The sequence below is a fragment of the Chrysemys picta genome, chromosome 6 (genome assembly GCF_011386835.1).
Source record: "Chrysemys picta bellii isolate R12L10 chromosome 6, ASM1138683v2, whole genome shotgun sequence".
Taxonomy (NCBI): domain Eukaryota; kingdom Metazoa; phylum Chordata; order Testudines; family Emydidae; genus Chrysemys; species Chrysemys picta.
In genome coordinates, this window is record NC_088796.1 from 67,283,407 (window position 1) to 67,310,579 (window position 27,173).

At 39.3% G+C, this 27,173-nt stretch overlaps 1 protein-coding gene across 4 annotated transcripts in view; it reads right to left on the reverse strand.

The window, feature by feature from the left end:
- FBXL17 (F-box and leucine rich repeat protein 17) overlaps positions 1 to 27,173 on the reverse strand; it is a 461,401-nt gene that overhangs the window by 326,209 nt on the left and 108,019 nt on the right. The window lies entirely within an intron of this gene.

Consider the following 27,173-nt stretch of genomic DNA (forward strand, 5'->3'; position numbering starts at 1 on the left):
ACCATTAAGGACTTCAGTGTCTGGACAGATATTTAGTGATAGATGTATTTACGGTGGCTGTTTTGATTTGATATTTTGGGAGGGGGAAGAGATGGATTGGGAGGTTTTCTTTTTCAGATAAACAAAAAATACCCTTGTGGCCAAATACTTTAGCATTGCATCCAGCCAGAATCGTTGATAACAGTATCCCATTCACCAAGCCTAACTTGGACATTACTTCTCCTTGCAAAGAGTCATGCCTACAGAAAATACGTTTTCATCTGGAGTGAAGTGTTTCAAAAATTTCGAGGGTTATTCAAGTGGAGGTATATGCATCTTAAAAAAAAAAACACACTACCTTTACCACAAGACCATGCTTCTTGCCTCATTCACTACACACCTTCCAAGTTCTGCAAAAAATGAACCAAAGGTCACTACACATCCCTGATTCACCCTGAGAGCAGGTCCATCCTGTGCACTGAATGACGCAGGGGTTTTGTGGAAAAAATAGTATGTGATCATGTAATTAAAAACTGTATCAAAATACATATGCACAAGGTCAAATTAAGATTGCTCAGACAAGCTTAATGCTAGCATTTTCTAAACTTTGAGTGCTTAACTTTGTACCCTTAATGTTCTTTCATAGTATTTTGTGGATATAGACAGAGATAGATATATAAGAACTCACAACATACATATATAACAAGTGTAAGATTTCAGTGAGAATGAGAGAGAGAACTATAATATTCTATAGAAGGAACTGGTAATATATTCGGGCTGCACTTTACATTGTAAAAACCTTTTACAGTCTTTTATTCAAGAAGCTTCCCCATCTCCACTGCTACAAGACCTTTGATATTTAGAAAAGAGAACGCCCTCAGATTACAGAAATTCCCTTTCTTTGTCCCATGAAATTCCAAGTGTCAAAATCGCCATTTACTTTCTTTCACAAATGAGCCTAAGGAAAACACTGGCAAAATAATAACAGAACATGAAAATTCTAGGTCAAATCCATGCTGCTGCCAAAGCAGCAGCAGCTGTACTGGGAAAAACTGGGAAATCCCCATCCTTAATCCTTATACCACACTAAATCATACCTGCCTATCTTTGGTGTTTAAAACTTTCATACAGGTAAGAAGAGATCAGAGAGAAAGAGGAAAACTTGGTCTGGACCAAGTTGGGTTCTCCAACTTTCTGATTTCCCCCCAAACGCACCCTCTATACCCAGCTAACATAGTTAGTTCTATAGCTCAAGTAATAACAGTCTGCATTGTAATGGTGAAAGTTTAGGGCTCCAATCCTGATGATGATGCAATATATGAAGGCTGTTTACAGTTGCAGATAATGGAATTTGCTTTCATTTCCTTTAAAAAAGCAACTAAGAAATTACAGAAAGTTTGTGTTAAAAACTTTATTTAGGTTGCAAAATCAAGCTTGAAAGTTAGGAAATGTCAGATTTAGTGACTGTACAATCTTAATTCTGTGCCTTTGTATGTGTGCATTATGATAATCATTACTTACATGTCAAGTATCAGAGGGGTAGCCGTGTTAGTCTGGATCTGTAAAAAGCAACAGAGAGTCCTGTGGCACCTTTAAGACTAACAGATGTATTGGAGCATAAGCTTTCGTGGGTGAATGCCCATGCATGCATCTGACGAAGTGGGCATTCACCCACGAAAGCTTATGCTCCAATACATCTGTTAGTCTTAAAGGTGCCACAGGACTCTCTGTTGCTTATTACTTACATAATTTGTTTTTAATGAACCCCTGCATCATTCAGTCCACAGTATGGAAGCACAAAGAGTCAGAATTAAGTTTGCAGAGGCAACTGTAAATTTGGGATTTCCTAATTTCTGAGTGCTTGATTTTGCAACCTAAATAACTTTCTTTTCTTTTTCTCTCTTTGCATGTAACACTGCACTACAGCCAAAATGCTTCTGAAATAAATGTAGTCAAACTTTACTAATTCTGGGTCACTGAGAATGAAAATGATGCTTAAAATTGTTGATTGGCTCTAGTTTTCAAGTTATGCTATTGAGTCAGTATATACGACCTTTGACTTAGGAATGGTGGAGGATAAGTGAGTTATAAAGGGAAGGGATCTCAATTTAAACCAGAAATGACTAAAATACATCTTTGACTGGATCTATGAATAAATCTATGATTGGGTTTGGACAGTACTTGCTTTTTAGGCAAAACAATGAATGATGCAATCTGAAGCTGGTATTGCATTATACATGATATGATTTGCATCATGTTATTCCTAGAAGTCATGGATGATGCAATCATAACGAAGCTTACATCACTCTGCTGAACAAATTGCCCTATATCAGCTCTAGAAATCATACAGTGTCATGCTCTCTTATTTGTCAGTGTTTGATTTTGCAAAGGGACACACTTCTGTTTAGCCAAAGTGAGCAGAGATGCCTCGTACTTGTGTGAACAGTGCAGATAACTTCTGCTATGTTTGTGGTGAAGTGACTTTTGCATCACAAAAGCGCAGTATAACCACTATGGTTAAGAAAGCCTATCACCTTTCTTTTGGCTGCAAAATTGGAGATCAGGACAAGAGGTGGGCCCCACACATATGCTGCAACACTTGTGCAACAAATCTTCGCCAGTGGTTGAACAGGAAAAGGAAATCTCTGCCTTTTGCAGTGCCAATGATTTGGAGAGAGCCAACAGATCATACCAGCAGTTGTTACTTCTGCATGGTGTCTCCAGTTGGGAAAGGGCTGTCAAAGAAGTAAAAGTGGACTGTGCATTATCCAAACATTCCATCAGCTATACGCCCAGTACCCCACGGAGAAGGACTGCCGGTTCCTGATGCACCAGAATCATTCTCACTTGAGTCACACGAGGAAGAGGCTGAAACTTCTGGTCCTGAACCATCAATGTCACAGGACCCACATTTTCTCCCATCCTCCTCCTCTGAACCACACCTCATAACACAAGGTGAACTGAATGACCTTGTCAGGGATTTGGAACTACCCAAGAGTAAGGCAGAGCTGTTGGGCTCCAGTCTACAGCAGTGGAATCTCCTGGCAGGTGATGTTAGGGTTTCCATGTTCCGTGACCGTCAAAAGGATCTTGTCCCATTCTTCTTCATGGAAGGTGATCTTGTAGCCTGCAACAACATCGATGGTGTGATGGCAGCCCTCAACATCGTTCACGATCCAGATGAGTGGAGACTGTTCATTGATTCATCGAAGACGAGTCTTAAAGCTGTTTTACTGCATAATGGCAATGTTTTGCCATCAATTCCAGTTGGTCATGCAGTCCATATGAAGGAAACCTATGACAACATGAAACAACTTTTGTGGTGCATAAACTATGACCAACATCAGTGGCAGCTTTGTGGCGATTTGAAGGTTGTTGCTCTCTTGCCTGGATACACAAAGTACTGCTGTTTTCTCTGAGAACGGGATAGTCGTGCAAGAGTTTCCCACTACATCAAGAAAGATTGGCCACTCCGACAGTCATTGGAGCCTGGGAGGAAAAGTGTTCAGCATCCACCACTTGTTGAATCAAGGAAGATTTTGTTACCACCCTTACACATCAAGCTGGGTCTGATGAAGAACTTGGTCAAGGCCATTGACAAAACACAAGCAGCTTTCAAGTACCTCCGTGGAAAATTTCCAAGGTTAAGTGAAGCTAAGATAAAGGAAGGTGTCTTTGTTGGTCCTCAGATTCAAGAACTTCTTCGAGATGATGCATTTGACCATGCACTGCGTGGCAAGGAAAAGACAGCATGGAAAGCCTTCCAGTTAGTGGCAATAAATTTTCTCGGAAACAACAAGGCAGACAACTACAGGTTGTTGGTGGAAAACCTCCTCAAGGCATACAAAAGCCTTGGTTGCAACATGTCACTAAAGATACATTTTTTGCACTCTCATCTAGATTTTTTCCACCGAACTGCGGAGCAGTGAGCGACGAGCATGGTGAGCGATTTCACCAGGACATTGCAACAATGGAGAAATGCTATCAGGGCAAATGGAGCCCATCAATGCTTGCAGACTATTGCTGGACAGTGACAAGAGATGCTCCAGTTAATGAATACAAGAGACAAGCCAAGAAGCGCCGAGTAGACACTGAATAGGACTAAACTATGTACATAATAGTTTTTTGCCTTTTGTTTCATAATACATTTTATTTATATAACCCTTTTGCTGATTTTTAAAGTGTTACATAAACAGGACAGGTGAAATATTATCATGTAAAGCAACCATAAACACATGAAAAGACCTAGGTTTACAATTTATGATTAAAACTCTACTATCTACACAATATATATAGACATAAAATGTAAAAACTTAAATATCTTAGAAACAGTAGCCAATTAGTTGTTTTAATTGTCATATTTGAATTCAGCACATCAAAATACATAATAAATAGCACTTTTTATCTCTGAAGCAGACGACTTCTCAAAAATTGTAGAGCAGTGTAATTACACACAGTGCACATAGGTTAGTCAGTGCAACTCAAAGCAAATCACCATATATACTATACTACAGTTCTATTAAAAATGACCCCTTGTCAACAAGGGCACAGAAATTCACAACTAATCACATTACAAAAGTACGTTAGTGCTCATTGAGGAATCTGTAATAATTTGATTGCCTGTTCGACCTTCACTGACTTTCGCTCATTCTGCCATGCTCAATGCTAGTCTTGCTTTGAAATAGTCATATAAGCTGATGAGCAGAGATTTATAAGTTATGCACTAAAGCGTTGTGAATGGGAAAGACATTGGCCTGGAACTAATGGCACAGATATTTTGCACCTATTAAAATGATCTATGATAAGTTAGGCCTGGCTTAACCGTTTTCCTTTAATTTATTGGACTAGTTTCTATTATTGCAGTTCTGCATTATTTTATTCAAATTCAATATTTTGGATATTCTGAATTAAATTCACTAAATATTAGTCCATTTGGTATTCTATTCAAGTTTCAAGTCTGCAAAAAAGATGAGCTCTGAAGCAAAGGTGATAATTCTAAACAAAAATGAAAAATAACAAGCTATTTAAATTTCAACAAAAAACACTGAAAATAACTGATTAACAAATCACCCATCCACCCATTGACCCTCACTGGTTGACTGAAATGTCATAATTTTCTAAAAGAAAGTACAAGAGTATGCTTTTCATAGAAATTTGAAGTGGAAAAAAACCTATTCTGTCATCTCAATGACCATTTGTCAGCATGACTATCCCCTTAGAGTATTCTTTCCAGTGCTTTCTTTGCCTCTTATTAGGAAGGCTATTCCACAAACCAATAGAAACCTTTTTTCTGATAATTAATCTAACATTTTCCTTTTCTTTTTCTTCATACACTTATAAAAAGGTTATATAACCTACTGTTAAAACCAAACCATAACATTTTGAAAACACACACTTTGTGTGTAATAAAAAAAAAAAAAAAAAAAAAAAAAAAAGTTAAGGAAATGAAAGCAAATTCCATATCTGCAACTGAAACAGCCCTCATATCATGCATCATCATCAGGATTGGAGGCCTTAATTTTCCCCATTGCACTGCAGACTTTGAGCTACAAAGGTGCCTTTGAGGGGGGAAACTCAGAAGGTTGGAGAGCTCAACTTGGTCCAGCCTGGCCAGTCTTCCTCTTTCTTGGTTCTCTTCTAACCTGGATATATAAGTATAAAAAAATTTCTGTCTATCCTTGGTATTTAAACCTTTCAAGTGCCTGTGAATTTATTTCCTGTGTAATCATCACTTAGCTAACCTAAAAATACATATATTTTAATCTTAAATAAAACCTACCAGCCACTTAACTATTTCCATATCTCTTTCCTAAAATGCCTCCAATTTGTCTATCTTTCTGATAATGAGCCCTGGAGGCATCTCAATATCACAGAGGCTGTCACAACGGAATAAGAGAGTGGGATTATCATAGTCCTGTCCCATGACATGATACTTCTGCATCCCCAGCTGCATGGCTGTTTTTAGTTCTAAAATATTTAATCCAGTGTAAAGACACACTCCCAAAATGAATCTAATTTTAAGATAAGAAATCAATCTTTTCCAAGAATTGCCAGCACCCTGGTGTCTGAGATACCAAAGTTATCTTCTTGCAGTTTTCTTTTATCTTAAAGACTTAAGTGCACCCACAAGTCTGTGTAATCGATACTTATTATACAAATTTGGATTACCAATGGCTCCTTACCCTCTTCTCTAAACTCTGGACCAGTGGTTCTCAACCAGGGATAGGTGTACACAGAGGTCTTCCAGGGGGTACATCAATTCATCTAGAAAAGTGTTTCTCAATCTGGGGGATTTGACTCCCAGGGATGTTGCAAGGTGAGTTTAGGGGTGTTGCAAGTGCAGGGCTGGCATTAGGGGGTGGCAAGGAGGGCAACTCTCTGGGGCCCCACACCAAAAGGGGCCCCCCCAAAGCTAAATTACATGCTTCAGCACCAGGCAGCAAAGCTCGGGCTTCAGCCCTCTCATTCAGGGCTCCGGCATCAGACAAGACTCAAGTGAAAAACAGGCTCAAGTATCACACTGAAATCCAAGTACAATATTTATATTCCAATCAATTTATATTATAATTATATGGTAAAAATGAGAAAGTCACCCATTTTTCAGTAACAGCTATGACACTTCTATATTTTTGTGTCTGATTTTGTAAGCAAGTAGTTTTTAAGTGAGGTGAAACTTGGGGTACACAAGACAAATCAGACTCTGGAAAGGGATACAGTAGTCTGGAAAGGTTGAGAACCACTGCTCTAGACCATATTTCTTTCCAAATATTTCAATGGCTTCCACTAATCTATTCAGTAAGAAAAAGAAGAATTAGTATAAATTAATATTTTAGGATTATAGATTGAAAATATAATTTGACATCTGACTTGTACAAATACCTTTCAGTATACTAACTTCAGCCACGCTACTGCTGTTAATCTTCAAATGTTGTTATTAACAATTTCTGAAAATGATTTATAATAGCAATAGTCCTTAAGATCAGTGATTCCCACATTTAATGCTAAAGACTTTACTGTCATAACATTCACATCAGCCAAATAATAGTTAGTCAAATGGTAACTGATGATAACAACAAGTGCTAACATGGTATTTATCAGCTACCATTCAGGCAATGACATGGTTGGATTTGGTAAAACTACTTTAAGCATCTCACAATAGCTATACACAAACACATTTTTAAAATTTTATATTTACAACAAATCTAAGTACATAAAACTATAACAATGAAAATCCACACAATTTTCCCTACAGAATTCATTACTGTGAGCTTTAGAATAAATACATTTACACAATGTATAAATATGCCAGAGGAGAAATTTTGGGGAAATGGTTTTACCAGCTTTTATTGCAAAAGGGGAGTAGGCTGCTTTACAACACAAGAAATGAAAATGTTTAAAGTTATGACAACTACTTGCATGTTATAAGGCAAGAGGTAAGAAAACTGTTCCTATTTCTGTGTACCCTTCTTACGAATAGAGACAAAAGCAGTAGTACTATTGTAAATGGAGATTACTATATATGTACTACTAAAAATGAGTTCAGAAACAAAATTTGGTTACCACATTGCTAAAGCATGTCAAATTACAAAAGCATAATTAAAGATGAGATTTACTCTGCCATTTTGTCTAAAAGGATAAGGTAATTGTTTCAGTGCAAGCAATTGATCCACTTAATCAGAGAGGTTTATGGTCAATCCCTTATTATATAATAGCACTGAAAATATTTAGATAATTTAAAGTTAGATTAAAGAGCACTTGGGGAAAGTATTGTCTTCTCAGTAATAAACATGGTAGTGTTTTTTTAGAGAATTTTTAGTAAACGGACTCAACATTACAATGACTGTCACCAAAGAGATTTTAACAAATGAATTAGTTGCTGTCATTTTGTAGTTCATATCTGAGGGTCTGTCTGAGGAATGTAGAAAAATTACCTTGGAAATGTATGAGCAATTATATTATACAATTCTGAATATGGTCAAACCTCAGTAATCCAAGCCCCAATTAACAGAGTTTCAGTTATGAAACTCAGACTAAAGCTAAGCTCTGCATACCAGAGCTCTTGTGCCACTCAGCCAGCAAGTTTGGGAAAAGTAGCCTTTGGCCTTTCTGTCATCCCTAGATGCATACTTCAGGGCCCAGTTAGATTCCTCTCCTGATTATTCAGAGTTTTTGGATGTCATACTGCCACCACCAACACTGTCAGTATCTTTGCATAATTAGGGATGTTTGAATGTCATCTAGAGACAAAGAACGTAGGCCATACTTACAGGTGGGGGACTACTATGAGGAAAAAGTGACTCTGAAAAAGATTTGGAGGTTATGGTGGACAATGAGCTGAACATGAGTTCCCTGTATGTGAAGGAACCTCGAGCATAGCAGGAATACTCTGTATTTGGCACTGGTGCAACCTCTTTGAATACTGTGTCTAGTTCCAGTATCCACAATTCAAGAAGGATGTGATTAATTGGAGAGTTCATAATCAATCATGAAAATAATTACAGGATTGGAAAACATACAGTGAAAGACTCAAGGAGCTCAATATGTTTAGCTTAAGAAAGAGAGTGTTAAGAGTTGATTTGATCAGTCTAGAAGTACCTACACAGGGAACGAAGTTTTGATAATAAAGGGCTCTTCAATCTAGCAGACAAAAGTCTAACAAAATCCAATGGCCAGATGCCAGACAAATTCAGATTAGCAAGAAGGAACAAAATTAACAGTGAGGGTAAGTAATCATTGGAACAATTTATCAAAGGTTGTGAGGAATTCCCCATCATTGCCAATTTTTTAATCAAGATTGGATGTTTTTCTAAAGAGATGCTCTCGTTCAAAAGGGAATTAATTCAGGGAAATCCTATGGCCTTTGTTATACAGGCGATCAGACTAGATGATCACAATGGTCCCTTCTGGGTTTATAATCTATGAATCTCTCCAAATTTGTCAGTTTCATGTTATCATTAGGGGAAAAAAGAAAAAAAATATGCTTGGGCAATTCCTTCTGTCATAATCCTCTCTTCTCTCATCCTACCAATAACAACAGTAAAAATTCAAAGTATCATGACTCCACCTACCAGGAAGCAAGGCACCAAAGGAATCAATTGAGCCCTCTATTTAAGCCCCAGTTTGCAGACTTTCTTCCAGAGCAACAAATAAGTGAATAAGTAGAGAAGTAAGAGAACATGCTAAAAGAACAAGCTGGTGCTTCTCACAAGGATAAGGAAGGATGGCAGATTGGGAGAAGAGAAGATTAAGACAAAAGGAGTTATCAGCAAGCAAGTTTTTCCCCAATGGTACATCCGCCTTCTCCCATCCTACTGCTAGAGATAGTCAAAGACAGTAGATGGACTAAGCAGTACCCTGGGGATGAGAACTTATCTTGCTTGGAGAGCCCTGTGAACAGAGAATGTATCTACAGATGCAAACTGATCCATCTGATAGTGCTTCATGCACATAGGTGGAGATGACCACACTGTAAATCTGTTCACCTTGGAAGTGGAGGTTGCTGCTCTCACAGCACAGGATGTCACGAACCAATTAGCAGAGACATTTGATTGGCTCAAAATGCTGACACTCAACTTGTTCATAGGCAAGGAAGATGCAGTTATTTACTTATCTAGCAATGTTGTGTTTTGAGACAACCCTCAGAACAGACAAAGCACAGTCAAATCTTTCTGAACACCAGTAAACAAGATAAACATCTCTTGACACAATATTAACATACAGGGAGTTAAGTCTTCTGACCTGGGGAAAAGCAGAATTAGAAGAAATAGTGGAGAACACAACAGGTTCACTGATGTGGAACTCAGTGTTCCCCTTCCTGATGCATTTTGGGGAAAACCAAAAGCTACCTTCTCAGGAAGAAACGTTCATGTCACTGCAACTTAAAAGGCCTCTTTAAAAAATATTAGCTTGAGGGAGATTTCCAAGGATTCAAAACGGAACCTGTAAGCACTTACAAAACAAGGGGCTGGCCCCTCTCAGGTACCATTGAATAATACAGCGCTATCTCCAACAACAACAAAATCAACCTCTTAATAAAAAGACTGGAAGAGACAGACAGCCACCTGACCAAAAAAAAGGATTGTGGGGGCTGAAGGCACAGAGGGAAAAGATACACACAGGCCACAATGTAACCCAAAAGATTAAGAATGGCTGCAACATTGGGAAAGTAGGTTTTTCAGGACTGCCTCTGAGTTTGGAGGGAGTGGGGGAGTTGGACGTAAAGGAAAGAGCCACACAGGAAATGTAATTTCGGATTTATCAGGAGACAATGGGTACCTCTTCATCATGGGGAAAAAAGTTCAGGGCATTTCTATCCACATGGTGCTATTTAACGACGACCACTTGTAACATTGTTGAGGGTAATGGACAGGCAACTTGATTTTTAAAGGGGAAAGGAGCTCCTTTGAAAATGGAGGGTGAAGTCCTGGCTCCACTGAAGTCAATGGGATTTTGCCACAGACTTCAACTGAGCCAGAGTTTCACCACAAGTGTTTTGGAAGTTCCTTTAGGTTTAGGGCATAAGCCCAAGGGTGGAGAGGGTGAACAAGATGAGGGACTTGAGTCCAAGGGATTCAAAGTCAGGTGAGGGTTCAAGGAAAGATAATTAATAAGAAGTCCCTGGAACATTTCATCATCCTCTGGGTGGGAGAAGAATCTGGGGAGTGAAGGAGCAGGCCATTTGCATGGGGCTACCAAAAAAATCTATAGAAGGTACAGAGATCCTGCCAGAGACAATATAGCTGCTGGCACTGATCTGATGCTCTCTTGAGACTGAAAAGTGACCTGATGGTGCGAGGAGAAAGTTACTGCTAAGAATCAGGGATTCGGTGGCCTGGGCTAAAGCAGGGAAGAGCCATGCCCAGAAGGAACCCACATGACTCCCCTGAGTAAAGAGGATCATCACTAGAGGTTCAGAAAAATACAGTAGAAGCTTAGAGTTATGAACACTAGAATTACAAACTGACCGGTCAACCACACAACTCATTTGGAACTGGAAATACGCAATCAAGCAGCAGCAGAGACACGCACCCACGCACACACAAAGCAAATACAGTACAGTACTCTGTTAAATATATACTACTAAAAATAATAAAAAAAGAATATGACAAAGTAAGGAAACTGTTCCTGTGCTGTTTCATTTAAATTAAGATGGTTAAAAGCAGCATTTTTCTTCTGCACAGTTAAGTTTCAAAGCTGCATTAAGTCAATGTTCAGTTGTAAACTTTTGAAAGAACAACCATAATGTTTTGTTCAAAATTACAAACATTTCAGAGTTACGAACAGCCTCCATTCCTGAGGCTGTAAGTAAGAGTGCCAGCCACTGTACCAGAGAGAAAAGGATCTCTCCAAGGTTCGGGAAGGGCAGTAATAATAAAGTTGTTGGTGGCCAAGCAGTTTGACTCCTCAGTGAGGAGGGAAGAGAGCCCATAGAAGTGAATTCTGTCATTCTTGCTAGACCTATTAGAGGGTTGCTAGCAATACCCTTCATGCAGGTTAGCAAGAAGAGCTATGGACAGAGGCTTCCTGATTCAGAGAACTAAGATAGAGGCAGTTGATAGCATGGTACAGAGTCTCAACAAGGCAAGATGGCACCCTCCCTGAACAGAGTGGGAAAGAGCCCCTAGAGATGGAAGCTTTTGGGGGCTTTTGCCTTTCACAGCTACTGGTGCCATTATCACCTTACCCTACAAGAAGGATAGGAAGGAAGCAGAGGACTCACTGTTAAGGACTCTCTGCTGCCCAATCTCTTCCCCTGGTTTTCTATTTTCCTGGCACACTCATTTCTTATCCTCCCTCTTTTTCCAGAATTGGGAAGAGAAAAACATAGGCATGAGAACAGAGGCATGCTTCAAGGAACAGGAGGCAAAGAAAAAAAAGAATGCAGATGTGCCGGGACCTTATATACAGGGCTTGCACAACCGATTTGTCTATTCACCTCCTCATAGGTGAAGCTATAATACTGTATATTCTGGAATGTCCCTATTGGTTGAATAAGAAAAGAGGAACATACATCAAAGTCTAAATGTAACTTGCAATCACAGATGAACTTGAAAGGAGCCTAAAAGAGATGCCTCCCTAGAAATGAGCATTCATTATTACATTTTTAATCTGAACTGTTAAATTGTTCAGTTTCATTGAAATGCATTTCTACATCAGGCTGCAGCAACCAGTTTGGGGCATAGAGGCAATTAAAGGCACCTTCCCCTAGCCTGCCAGGGGCACTCATTAACATTTATTTCTAACCTTTATTAATAAAGTTTTATAGAAACTGATCATGCTACCTTAAAGTGCGCAAATATAAAACTCAGAATTTAAAGTGGTAGTATTGGGTTAGATGGGAATACAGCTCTCTCTCTCTCTCTCACACACACACATACACACACAGTATGGGGGCATATTTCCACCCAGACAAAATTGCTGGAAAACAGCTTCAATATTCAATACATAAAAAAGACTGATCTCAAATTTAAGTGAAATGTTCTCACAGAATTTAAAAGAAGTGGTACAGATGCTTACTTTTTACAAACGGCATACTGTATTTAAATGATAATTGGAACAAACATTCTGGGAAAGCAACCAGTGCTGGAGTGACTATTTTAATTCACAAACCCCTATTGTAATTACAAAACATCTGCAAAAGATAAGGTGAGGATAATTTATCATTATTCTTCAATGTACAAGACATCCAAATTTCATTACTGGTTTAGTACCATGCCCACCTTATCTAAATGCTTTTGGTCACATTACTAATTTCTTAAGGCTCAGTACAATAGCTGGATAATTTAACTGTATATTTATTCATAAAGGCAACTCAAGAGCTCTGGGTTAAATCTGCAATAATACGTAGAGCTTTCAGGTTTATTGCCAACTCAGTATTATAAACATGGCGGGGGGGAGGAAGGTGGCAGGGGGATAACAGACTCCTGTGCTCTAGTCTCAGCAGGTAAGGAAATTATCCAATTTTCTTTTTAATTATTTGTAATATTTACACTCTCTTCATAAAACTTTTATTAAAAGTTTATAAAACTTTTTTACCATGTACAAGAGAAAAAAATCGTATAAAACAACGTATAGTTGCTCAAGTGAACTATATTACCATATGACAATAAAAGTTCTAGATTATTAAGCAAAAAAATGAATGTTCATGTCCTAATTTAGTTGATTGTTTCAAAACAAGGAGAAAGTTATGTTGCCAAAATTGCAAGTCATCCAATTTTTGAACATCAACAATAAACTGAAAATTTTACTACAGTGGACATTTTCAATAATGAATTTTACAGAAGACCTACATGTGTTCTAGTAACAGGACATATGAAATATACATTAGAGTTTAAAGCTGAAATGTAAACATTGAATACAACAGAGCTCTAACAAGTGGCTGGAAGTTGAAGCTAGACAAACTGAGACTGGAAATAAGGCAAACATTTTTAATAGTGAGGGCAATTTATCATTGGGTTGTGGTGAAATGTGCATCACTGACAATTTTTACACCAGGATTGGATTTTTTTTTACGAAAAGATATGCTCTAGTTCAAACAGGAATTACTTCAGAAAAGCCCAATGGCCTCTATTATACAGGAAGTCAGATTAACAGGTCTGCAATGGCCCTTCCTGGCCTTATAATGTATTATTTCTAATATAGAGCCAAAACCTGCAACTCAGGTGAACCTTACTAATGGGAATTCAGTGAAGCTACGCACATGCATACGGACTAGGTCTATGACTAAGGGCTTGTTTACTTGAGGTGGTTAAATCAGATTAGTTCCAATTAATCTGGTCTGTAAACACTTGTGTTCACATGACACAATTCACTATAGTGCACTAACTCTGCATTTATCACAAACTCTGCAGTCCTCTTTCAAAATGGAAGATATTTTATGCGAACCAAGTTAGTGTGGTCCATAGTTAGTGTGTACACTATGATGCTGCGCACAACTTTGGCAGACCTCCAACTACTATCCCACACTGCTTTTGTGGGTGACCGTTTACATGCGCGTGTCCACTGCTCCAGCACCAAGGTTACAGGACATCCCCTTCCCTGTTTAAAAACTGATGCATAGCCAGTAATTACTCATTTGTCCTAGAATCGAGTATATCAGCATTGCTATGATATTACTCCAGAAGCCCTACAACATGTCTCGAGCAGCCGCCTTGACTTGAGCTAAGACTCTAGATCTCACTGTCATCTGGGGAGAAGGGTTGGTGCTGGAAGCTGCCATCAGAACCAGGATCTTTTGTGGAGATTGCTAAGCAAATGACCATGAGGGGCCACAACCAGGATGCCTACCAGTGCAGGATAAAGAGCAAACAGCTCAGGAAAATATACTTTAAAACCAAGGATACGAGGAAAAGGTCCAGCAGTGGACACGTGACCTGTCCATTTTTTGAGGCGCTGGACAGGATTTTGATCAACTACACAACTACCCAACCCAAGAAGGTTGTGGACCCTGCTGCCGGTTCTGCTTCCCCCATCCCCAGCTGTGGACAAGAAGCAAGTCATCAGAGCATGTTCACGAGGAGGCTAGTGAAGAGCTGCCCCAGACTTCGCTCTCTTAGCTCTACCCTGACTCTAGTCAATTCACAGGCAAGCTGAATTCCTGCCATAAAGGAAATGAGCCCAATTCCCAGCCAGAAACACAGGCCAGGAATAAGAAGGCCCAATCCTATCAAGGGAAACTCATCATATGAGTATCTCTAGTTACAATTTATTATTATTATTACTACTATTATGCTATATAGCCCTGTTAGTTTCTGTTCCGGATGTTCCACAGCTAAAGCCATATTAGGCAGATGTGAGTTAGGAGCTTTTGAGAGTCTCTGGCTCCCTTCCCTTCCATGGCCCACACTCTCCGTTTTGCCCCCATACATATTTTTTAAATGGCAGCTGCTCCAGCCAGGCAAATCGGCCTCTGTGTCATGCTAAAGACCTGACCATTGACCAATTTCAAGCCAACAGCACAGCGGGTACATGCTCATCTACCTATTTTTCTTTTCCCACCATGCCTCTGTCCTGCCCAGCAAATGCTGCCCGCACCAACCTTGTTCCCCAGCTCAAAATGGCAGTCGGTCAACATGACACAGACACAGCATCCTCCCTCCCCAGCTTCCACAGCAGATTCAGGTAATGAAACAATTCAATTGTGGAAAATTCAACAATTTACTCAGACAGTGGTTACAGGAAAAGAAATTTGTTTAATGCTGTCAGTTTACATGAAGTAGATGTGGCACTGCATGCCCATAAAGGTACAAAGACTACAGCTCCCCAGTTAAGTAAAAATGCCCTATAACACTCATTCTTACAGGAAAAGAGCTTTATCTTAGGGATAGCAAAGCTTGTAATGGCTTTTCACAGGCTTACATCAAGAAAAACTGGGAACACTGAATGGTTCAGACAATCATTGCAGAACCCTATCTATTTTTCTCTGCACTTTCACCATGTCTGCAGGGAAAATAAAGCAGAATTTAAGACAGAGAAATTGCTCTATTTTGCTCCAGCCGTACGGGGGAAAGCTGCATGGTCATTTCCCCAGTATAGCTCCAACTCCCTTCCACTCCTGCAGCACTTCTGGGGGAACATGCTGATGAATAACTTCACAGCATATTTCTATGGTCTGTCCTTTTCCTTTTTTAAGGCCATTCTCTGCCTTCTAGTTACTTACCTCTGAGTAAGTAAGTAGGACAGCCTAAAGGAGACAGAGATTACTACCCAACTCAGTCCCAGATGCCCCTGCTAAGCCCTCTGACATCAAATAAGCAAAACTGAAAACTGAAACCAGGATCGTATTTCCCGTTACCTCTTCCCCACCCTCTAAGGCACAAAGTCAAACCCAAAGAGCATATACTCTGCAAACATAAATCCCAATACAGCCCTCATGCACACACCATTTACCCTCTTTCAAGTTCCCGCAAGACTGGGAAGACTCTCAGGAAGGGAAAGTCAGAAATGCATATAAAAATGCTAACTTAGCCTCTCTACAAACAATATGAATATGAACAATAACTGCTTGTGGATTTTTTCCCTCCCCAGCCACAGCACCTGCAGGACATTTACCAATGGCTGAGTGGCTGGAAATGGAAAATTCAGGTTGAAATATTTGCACACCTCATTACAGACTCCTCCCCCAACCCCAAAATAGCCCAAAATAACAGAGGTTGTAGTTGAGGACAGAGAGAGAGAAAAAGAAATGGAGTTTTCCAGAAAGATCATTGGAGTGGCCAAAGGCAGCATTGCAGTGGCCAGGCACAGTGTTGCCATGTCACTATTGAAACAGAGAGGTAGATGTAGAGGTAACTCCTGGAGACAATATAGACCCAGATTGATCTGCTGCAACCCAGGCTCTTGTTAGGGCATCAGGAAATGAAATGTTGTCAACCAGGACCCAGTCATGTTCTGCAGCACCTTGTATTGTATACAGTGTATTGCAAACACCAGCACTTCCCCACTGCACACCCCTTCAGCTCTGCTCCCATGGGTCATTCCCTTCACAAACCCATGCTCAGAGCAGCAAGAAAAAGCTTGGGAGCCAAGCTCTTTTGAGCCATCCGACCTCCCTGATAACTTCAAACATCAGCAGTCAACACAAGAATGCCCAAGAACAAGAGGCAGAGAGGCAAGGTATCTATTTGCTTGTGACTTGAATCCCCCTATCCCCTTGCATTGTTCTGTCCTCCACTGCAGTGTCACCTGGAATGTTTATTTCATATCGTTTTTATTAAAGGTGTATTTCTGGTGCTAAATCATAGATTGTTTAATAATAACCATTTAAAATTCCTTCATAAAGATGCATCAATGCATTTTACACAGAAAATCTGTACATTTTAATTAATTCATAGGGTTTTATAAAAAGTATCTAGGCACGGACAAGATAAAACAAGGACTGCCACAACATGCCACATCCATCACCAATAAATGAGACCACACTGCTCACAATCTGTCCCAACCTCCTCCCCCCCCCCTCCCCCCCCCAATGGATTAACAGCTGGATGTACAGCTGCACATTTTCAGACCTGAGAGTCAATATAAGAACAATAGTAGGCATCCCTTACAACACTGCCTTGTTTCCATTTTCTACTGGATGTCTTCTTGGATGCTCAAACTGCTGAGCAAGTCTCTGCACCTCAGTCTCCCACCCTCACTAAGGCTTTCTCCTTAATCCTCACAAATATTGTGCAAAATACAACATGCAGCTATAATCGTAGGTACTCTTTTTCTCTCAAGCTACCAACCTATTCCACAAATAGTACAACCTTCCTTTCAAATGGCCAAATGAACACTTCACTGCCATTCTGCAACTACAAAAGTGACAGTTAAACAGTTCCTTCCTTTTGTCCAAATGGCCTGGGAACGGCTTCATTAACCAGGGAAGCAAAAGATAAGCCAGGTTTCCCAGGATAACTGGAGCAATCTCCACACCTTTAATGTCCATCATGACCCTGTGGGCAAGCTGTCCTTTAACCATGAAAGTAAAAAGAGCTGAGTTCCAAAAAGATCTAGCATTGTGGAACCTCCCAGACCATTCTGCATAGATGTTTGTAAACCTGCCACAGTGGTCAAGTAGGCCTTGGAGCATCATGGAACAATACACCTTTCTGTTTATAAATTCTGAGCTCTGGGGGAACGGGAGCAGCAGAAGGGAGGCCGAAAATAGGTACATGGGTCCCATCCATTTCCCCACTATAGTTTGGGAACTCCAGGAGTGCAACGTCGTCAATAATCTCCTGAGCATTACCGAGCTTTACAACCCAGTGCAACAGTACTGTCACAGGGTGGGACTCACCCCTGCGGCGCCTCCTGCTGGTCATCCAGGGAATTAGCGTTTCCAGCCTCCAGAGCGCCCTCTGTAGGCCGGTGTCCCGCTTGCTGCTGGGCCCGAATCCCTCCTGGACTCTGGTGCCCCTTTCAGGCCGGGGTGCTGCCCCCTGGCAGTACCCCCCATCCCCACCTCATCTCAGTCTTGGGCTACTGCCAGTCACCATCTAGCCCCCGCTCACTGGGGTGGACTACAGTATAATTGCCACTCATCGTTGGCAAGGAGGATTTGGACCTGCTGCCTCTGCCTACCCTTGGGCTGCCCCCTGCAACCCCAGTACCCTTCTTGACCTTTAACAAGGCCTGCAGCCTGGGGTTTTTCCAGGCCAGAGCTCCCCAGCTCCTCTGGCCTTTCCCCAGCCCTGCTCCACTTTAGGTACCCTGCTCAGCTCCCAGAAGCCAGGCCCATCCCTCTCAACAGCTAGAGAGAGAGAGAGACTCTGTGTGCTCCTGGCCCACTGCCCTCTTATAAGGGCCAGTTGGGCCCTGATTGGGGCATGGCCACATCTATGGCTGATTCCCCAATCAGCCGAGGCTTGCTGCTTTTCCTAGCAGCAGCCTCTCACAGCCTCAGCCCTCTCCCAGGGCTGATTTCAAGCCCTTCAGGGCAGTAGTGGATGACCACCCCACTACAAGTACTTTTTTATGGCATCACACACTTGCATGGCAAAGACCCTAACATTCAATCTTCCCATGCTGAATCAGTTGGCTTCGGACCACTAGCATTCTGGGATGACCAGCTTCCAGATGGCAATGGCAACGCCCAGGGGAATGAGGTATTGTGTGCTGGTGCACTGTCATTGCAGCTCCAGGGGTAGTTCAGCACATCTCAAAAAAGGTTGCCTTTGCCATCCTGAAATTCTCTCATCCCTGCTGGTCATCCCATGTCTGCAGACCAATCCTTTCCCAACAATCCACGCTGGTTTCTCAAGCCCAGAAACCTTGTTGCACGATGTGAAGCTGCTCCAGGAATCATCCCTATCTAGTACCAGTTGTTCAACATCCTCTTCTTTGATTAAGTTATTTCCGAACCATTTATGAATTTATAATGACATTTTAAGAGTTGAAAATACTGCACAATCCCACCTATGTTTCAAGTATTCAATAGGGTAATTTTCAGTATAGGTAATGTATGTTAATTTCTGGTGAAAATTTTCAATAAGAGATGGTTAAAAAAAGAAAGACATAGTGCCATTTTATAGCTACAATACCTAAAATAATTCCTGTACTGCTTCATTAGTATTTCTGTAACAGGTCTCAGCTTGATTTACATATTGCTTAATGGGAAATACTAGGCAAAGGCTCATCAGTTCTCTCATCATTTGTTACAATGGATCATCTCAAATTTTGCTACTGATTATTGCAATCTAGTTAAGTTTTTATCAGGTCTTTCTTCTGGCCAAGGGCAAGGAACATTCAAACGATTTCTTCTGTTACATACATCCAGCCTCTAACAAAAGCTACCAAGATTCAATTCAGGTTCCTGTAACTAAGCGTTTGAATTACCATAATTCTATGTCACTTAGAGTTTTGTTAAAATACATTGTAAACATGAACACTTTTGCACCCTGAGATAGCCTCGTGTGATGCATCTTGTTTTCATGAAGGTCCAGACACCATGGGAATGTCTACACAGCAAAGAAAAACCTGTGGCTGGCCCGTGCCAACCAACTCGGGCTTGCAGGGCTCAGGCAGCAGGGTTGTTTCCTTGCTATGTAGACTTCCAGGCTCCAGCTGGAGCCTGAGCTCTACAGACCTCCCACCCTGCAAGGTCCTGGAGCCTGGGCTCCAGCCCAAGCCCAGAAGTCTACACAGCAATTAAACAGCCCCACAGTCTTAGCGCTGCGAGACTGAGTCGGCTGGCACAGGCCAGCCGTGAGCTTTTCTTTGAAATACCCTGGAAGACAACAATGAACAATTACATTTTCAGTTCATTTTACTGACTGGGTTTACTTCAATGGAACAGAAAACTTATAGCATCCCCAAAAGTCTGCTTAGCATAGTCAAACTGTTTGTGGCATAGGGCACATTTGTTTAATCACAAATATTTCCAGAAGATAAAAATATGCCAGTGTTCCACTGTGAGAACATTTACTTAACCTAGTAAACTAATATTATTGTCTTTACTCAGATATGAGTTTTAAGATAGTTTACATTATTTCCTGGAAACTGGAGTCCTTCACTGTGAGAAAGAACATATATAGTGTAAAAGTCAAGCCTACTGCAGTTGCTATAGATATAATCTTATAATTCAAGATTTGGTCAGGTAAAAGTGTTTCCTGTCCCTTTCTTTAAAGGCTAATATTAAACAAACAATACACGTGTATTTGATAGAAATAACTTTTCAAACTGACTTTTATACAGAGAACATGGCACAATACAGATCTCACTAATAATCCAACTTTCAGGACTGTAACAAAAGTACTTCAATAATTCAAGTGGCCAGCTATGTCCACTACACTCACACTTGTTTGCTGGGTAGGGTCCTGCATATGCAAAGCTCCTCCTTTCGGAATCTCTCTTCTTTTGGTCCTGTTCTCTCTGCCTGGATGCACCCAGTCATTAAATCATCACATCACGTCACGTCACAGAGATTTGTGATGCTAGCTACCAAAATTGGTGAGTTTCCCTTCCTATTTTGATCTTCTTTAACTGCTGACCTAGTCAAAGGCTAAATCTCAGCAAATAAAGAGCATATGAAGTTTGAAAAATCATATGTACAGTCATATCTCATGCCTTCAGAATTTTAATTATGACTTAAAGAAATACCAATATTACAATAAAATTATCTTTGATTCAACATTAATAAGCCCCACCATTTAATAAAGCACTATTTCACTGCCCTTATACTCAACAGGACTATCAAAATGTTTTAACTTATTTCTTGTGAAACTGAAATAAAGTTCTAAAACTAATAAGTATTTTCTTTAGCTTATTAAAATATTGCTTTCATGCCAAAATGTTATTCATTTCAAGATGTTGTTTACTCTAGATTGTTAAAAATACTGCTTCCAAAGCATAGCGTTTAATCTTCCCTTAGAGTGCAATTATATAAAATCCTGCTAACGTTTAGAATTGCAGAGAACTCTCTATATGTTTTTTGCAGAATACATACCACAATTGCACTGAAAATGATCTACAGAGATTTGCAAACCAGATATATAGTTTATTCACTAAGGATTTTAGAAATCTATACTGTCTTTATTACATCCTTTATTTCCTACAGCATGCTTTAATATATATTAAAATTGTTGGGGGAAAGAGTAAACATTGTTCTGCTTATTTTGATGAATTTTATATTATTTTTACAAGTACAGAAGAGTTTTAAGAAAGAAAAATACAAGAATTTCCAAATCCTAAGAAGTTACCGTAAAATTTATTACCCCAATTTGTTTCCTCTTTCATCTTTTGCTGTCATTCATATATGTTTTTTAAAACATGTGCTATTTTCTTCTAAATAACTTTTGAACAAAAGTCAATTTATCATAATATCATTCTGACTGGTACAAGATGAACACTATAAAGCTACCAAACAACTCTGTTTTAGGCCAAATATATCTCAGCTAAATCCCAAGAAAGGTACCAGTTTCATTACCAATGATATTAGCTCTGCCTTGGGGGAATGGAACTATCATCAGGATTATCAAGTCTATTGTTGTTTGCTGTGAAAAAACAAAATCAATATTTTCCCATTCCATGATTGGGCTTTCATTATCTTTATCTCCTTTTCAACTCCATCAGTAAAGATTAAACTGTTTTTCATACTCAGATGGCATGAGTTTTAAGGACAAGCTTTTAAAAGTTTGCTGCTTGGTTTACTGGCTTGACCATTAATCTTTGCTCACTGGTTCAGGAATGCTCACCCACATATTTCTAAAACTCTTACTTTAACTTTTGAAAGTAAGATAGGAACAACTCTCAAATGTCAGCAAGTGACTAAAAATCAACCAATCATTAGAAGAAAATGTAGTCATTGCTTACCACCAGCTGTGCCCAATAGCTATCCACTCTATAATAGCAAACCCATTTGCTAAATTCTCTTTTGCAAAGCACACTACCATATCTTTCTGTTCCATGTTATGAATATTACAGCCACCAAAAAACATTCAAATCACAGAATAGCTTGATCTTCCTCGTGCTAACAGTCCCTTAAATGGTTCTCCATACAAATATGATTGCCTGTTTAAAGTAGATTTCTCAGAGGTATTATCTTTCACATTTTAATTTGTTTCTACACACTCTGATCTGATCTTATACATTTTCATGAAAAATTATTGGGTTCTGCATGTTCATTTGGTCAATTCTCTTAGTCAAGCTTCCAATGGATAGATGTTCTTATCACTGAAGACACCACCACAGCTGGCATCTTTACTCCCAGTTTTACCAAGATGCCAACCCACTGGCCTGGTCAGAGAACTATCCCATTTCCCCCCTAAATATGGTCCTTTCAGGACAGAAGTTGAACTACACTGACCAAGCAGTGAAGAGAAGATTACAATTTTATTTGTCTTCTACTTGGGCTGCACAAAGAAGATATCAGTCACCAGGGCTGTCAATTGCATGTTAAATTCATGAGGAAAAATTTAAACGATATTTTTAATGCCTTCAGTAATCCAAGACAGGCAATCATTTACTTTACTCTGCAGTCTCCTCCAATTCCTGGGTGAAGAATTTCTATTTCATTGTGTATGATCTTATTGACAAAGTCCAGGATTGCTGTGTGTGTCTAAATAAGAAGTGAGACTTAGAATATACCCACAAACTCTGCATCACAGAATTTTCTTCTCCTGGGAAGTCTAATTGCAATGCACTGGACATTTGCCAAGATCAGTCTCAAAAAGGGGACACTAGTGTTGGAAAAATGGGAAACAAGTGCAATGTTTTATATGATGATCCTCTGCCCTACATAACACAGGCCAGAGAATTCCAAATTGTTTATTTTTCATTTCTGGAAGTGAGAATCCCCTCAGTCAGGCTGGGAGCAAGAATAATCTTTTTTTCCCCTCCCCCCATTTACTCCACCCTCCCTAAATGCCTTTATGTCTCAGTGATCCTTTCTCCAAAGGGTGGGTGAGGCTCACTGTAAACCCCAGAAATAACACATTCAAAATGACCTAAGTGGCCAGTGCAAAGCAACATCCGATTTTTAAATCCTCCTTGACACAATAGCGGACTGTGCAGTCTTAGCAGCACTCAAGACCCTGCCTTTATAATTAGTACTAAGCTAGAGTACCTATCATTGATCCCCACATGACAGTTTTTTACAATTATATACCCTTGCCAACCTAATCTTAGTTTTTTCCACTGGTATTACAAAATTAGAGAAATAGGCTTTAATTATTCAAATCTTTCTTTATTTCTCTTCTATCTTCCAACAGTTTGTGTAGAAAGGCCACTTATAATTTATAGCAAAGGACTACGAAAGCAAGGAAAATCTCATTGTGTGACCTTAGGCAATTGAGAGTCAATTACTGTAGGTAGCAAAAAATTCATATAACACATACATGTCCTCTCTTTCTGGCACTGAATCCTCCTAGCATTATTTTGATTTCTATTTCTCCTACATCGATTCGATCAAGCTCTATGTACAGAAAAGTTGACCTTATCTAAGTGACTTTAGAGACCATCCGCTTGCCATCAAATTTTCAGATTTGTTAAAACTGTACAAGGAATGACTCCTTTCAATTCAATAATATTTGATGCTAGAATTGTTTGTCAAAGTTTTCTACGGCTTCTGTCAATTCACTTAGTAGTTGTAGCAGCTTTTCATTTTGTCTCCCAACTGTTTTCCTCTCGTTTGAATAGTTCGCCATGCCAGAAAAATTCCCACTAGTTGCATGGCTGAACTATATAATTCTTTGCATAATCTGGATCATTAAGATACCCTAGTGATGAATACAGTATAAGATTATAAGGAGAACAGGATCCCACTTTATTTCAAAGGTATATTTATGAATAGTTTGCGAACAATTAATAAATATTAATGCATGTTAGAAGCATGTTACAGCTATGACCAGTGTGTCTTGCAGATGGTTTTTCAGCATATTGACCTGCTGAAATTGACAATTAACTATTAAAACATTTATCATGTATTATCCCTTTACAAACTATATATAAATGTATGCTTAAAATAAAAGTGAGACCAAGAATAAAACAGAACTTGTATAGCTAAGGTTTCTCAAGGATCCACAATAATTGGTGAGTGCCCACATTAAAAAAAAAACAAAAAACAAAAAACATATTATTAAGTGAAGAACTACCTCCTTAAGGGAAGCGGACATCTACTGAATACTGTAATTTAAATTTGCATTGAGCTAGCCATACTAAACTCCATAAGTGGACTCTGCTGTTTGCCATTACCTGTCATAAGTTAAGCAATTTCGCTTACGGTATTCTTTCTCCTTCTCTTCTCCCCGCATCTCTTTCATTGTTATGATTCTTTGTCTTCAGTTATCATTGGATGGCTTTAGCTTTATACTTAGGAATGTGAAGCCTCTAGTACAGGGGTAGGCAACCTATGGCACGCGTGCCAAAGGTGGCACGCGAGCTGATTTTCAGTGGCACTCACACTGCCCGGGTCCTGGCCTCCGGTCTGGGGGGCTCTGCACTTTAATTTAATTTTAAATGAAGCTTCTTAAACATTTTAAAAACCTTATTTACTTTACATACAACAATAGTTTAGTTATATATTATAGACTTATGGAAAGAGACCTTCTAAAAACATTAAAATGTATTACTGGCACATGAAACCTTAAATTAGAGTGAATAAATGAAGACTCAGCACACCACTTCTGAAAGGTTGCCGACCCCTGAACTAGGGCTTGGATGACATTTACAAGAACAAAACTTCCATAAGTCCGACTCTATGGTGCATGCCTCATTATTAACAGCTCACAACAGTTTCCACCCAATAGCCTGTAGCTGTGATGACTGGCCAATTTCACAATCATAGCTTCATAGATTCCAAGGATCATCCAGTCTGACCTCCTGTATAACACAGGCCATAGAACTTCCCCAAAGTTTCCCAGAGCAAACCTTTCAGAAAAACATCCACTCTTGATTTTAAAATAGTTAGTGATGGAGATTCCACTACAACCCTGGGTAAATTGTTGTAATGGGTAATTAGTCTTACCGTTGAAAATTTACGCCTTATTTATAATCCGAATTTGTCTAAATAAAGTACATTTTTATTTCAACTTGTTTCTTTTAACCTATTCTCCTCACCCTTAAGTTTAAAAACAAAACCAAGAAGCAAAAAGATGCTTTTTCTCTATTCCAAGTACCCTTTAAAACAACACAGACGATTTATTTGTATACTTTAAAACCCTAGTTTTGTATATTGGCAGCAAAATTAAAAGCAATTGGAATTAACTGAAACATCTGCTCTGAAATTCAAAGAGGACCATATGTTCACTTTGTTTTTATACTGGCTTTGTGGCAAGTCCATATTTTTCAACTCCAGTACAGTGTCAAATAGCAGCAAATATCACTTCTGAGAGATTTTTACACCTCGGACCCAACTCATTAATGAGTTGCAATCAATCCAACAGTGTGAATTTACTAAAATTTCTCTTCATACAATTTATGTGGAAAGCACCTGTGATATACTTGGTTCTTGGTACACTTGTGTGAAAAACACTTATCAGATTTCTCCCCATGTGGAAGAAAACTTACATATCCCTGAAATAATGCAACAAAACCAAAAAGGACAGCTGAAGCAGAACCAAAAACGAACAAATTAATTGTTATATATGCCTCAAAAAAAGCCAAAACCAAAAAAATCCCACAAGCTGACAACACCCAAGCATCTATCTGACTGGCAAGCTGGTCATTAATGCAGGGTTATTTTTATAAACATACTCTAGCATTAATTTAAAAGTATTAGCTCTGGCAACACTGGCAGCGTAAACATCAGTGCTAACTCAAACATCCTCTAAAAAAAATAACTGACGTATAACGTAAAAGCTCTTCGCTATAGCTTTGTTCTATAAAAACAGACCTAGGTGGTGTATAAAATATATTCCCCTCTATTTTGTGCTCATTTTAGCATATTTTACAGCAAAATTTGTCATTTAAAAGTAATGTATTAAAAGAGTAAAGGATTAAACAAAGAGTGTGATTAATTTGTATGAAATGAACAAAACACTTAGGTTAAAGAGAACTAAGATTATATACCTCCTGACATTAATTTTCCATTTTTGCCTTTGCTTTCATTATCACAGATATATTAGGCAAATTCACATAGGAGGGTAGGCAGTCCGTGCAACTGTGAACGGGAAGGAAGGTGTTCACAATGCACTCTCTATATTAAGACATGTGCCACACTATGAAAAACTCCAGAAATAAACTACTAAGGGGGCTACTTTACAGGGAACTAACCAGGGTTATGGAAATTAAATTAACATCTCTTAACTGTAAGGAAGGCCCCACAACTGAAATACAGTCACTTATTTCAGCGTACAGACTGGGAAAGACAATAACTATCCATTCACAAACTTTGTTTGTGGATTTTGTTACCCACAAATACTGGATGGTGGATCAGCATAGTAATAGATACCATAGTCTCTCATAGCCCTCCTCCATCCCCACTTTCTATGAACCTATTCAGAGCTGTTGGCAACCTCCTTCTCTCCATGTTATGCACAGAAGGAAAAAGAAACTCCCCAGTCATCTCCATTATAGGGCTTATGTGGCGCAGAAGCTCTTTGTCAGCCCAATGTACAAGAGTAAATTTTAACCATAGAGCTCAGCATTGTGAGTGGGCAATGTTTACTTGGAATTGGGCATCAGCCAGATGTGACTAATAAGGAGATTAATGAACAGATAAAAGGGAAATCATACCCTCTCAATTTCTATTCCACGGCTATGAGGAACAGGCTCTATGACTGGATCTGAGGGAATTCTTTGCAACAAGCTGGCTAGTGGCTTCCTTCTCTCATGTAGGGGAGGAAAACCAAAAATGAATTAAAGCACATTCTTCTCCCAGAAAGGGCAAATGTAAAAAATAAATGTGAAAATGGAAGAACCACCATTTTACTGAGCACTATTGAATAGGTCACACACAAATAATATAGTAAACAACTTGTGTTTGCAAGTGTGTTTTAAATTAAACTGTGGGGAGGGAGGTCTCTGGCACATAATTTTAAAAATATTCCACAGAATTTGGTGTAAAAACTCTGTAGAATTATCAACCTTTTCCTATAGATTGTCAGCTGTCCTACTGATATCACCATTTATTGGAAGACTTAAGTAACACTAACTTCAGCTTCACGCTACAGAACCCAATTTGTCTTACTGCTTACATGAATCTGTGTTATCTCCAACGTGCAACATACACAGTACGGTATCTGAAAAGTTATTTCCTTTATTCATGTTTATTATTTAAA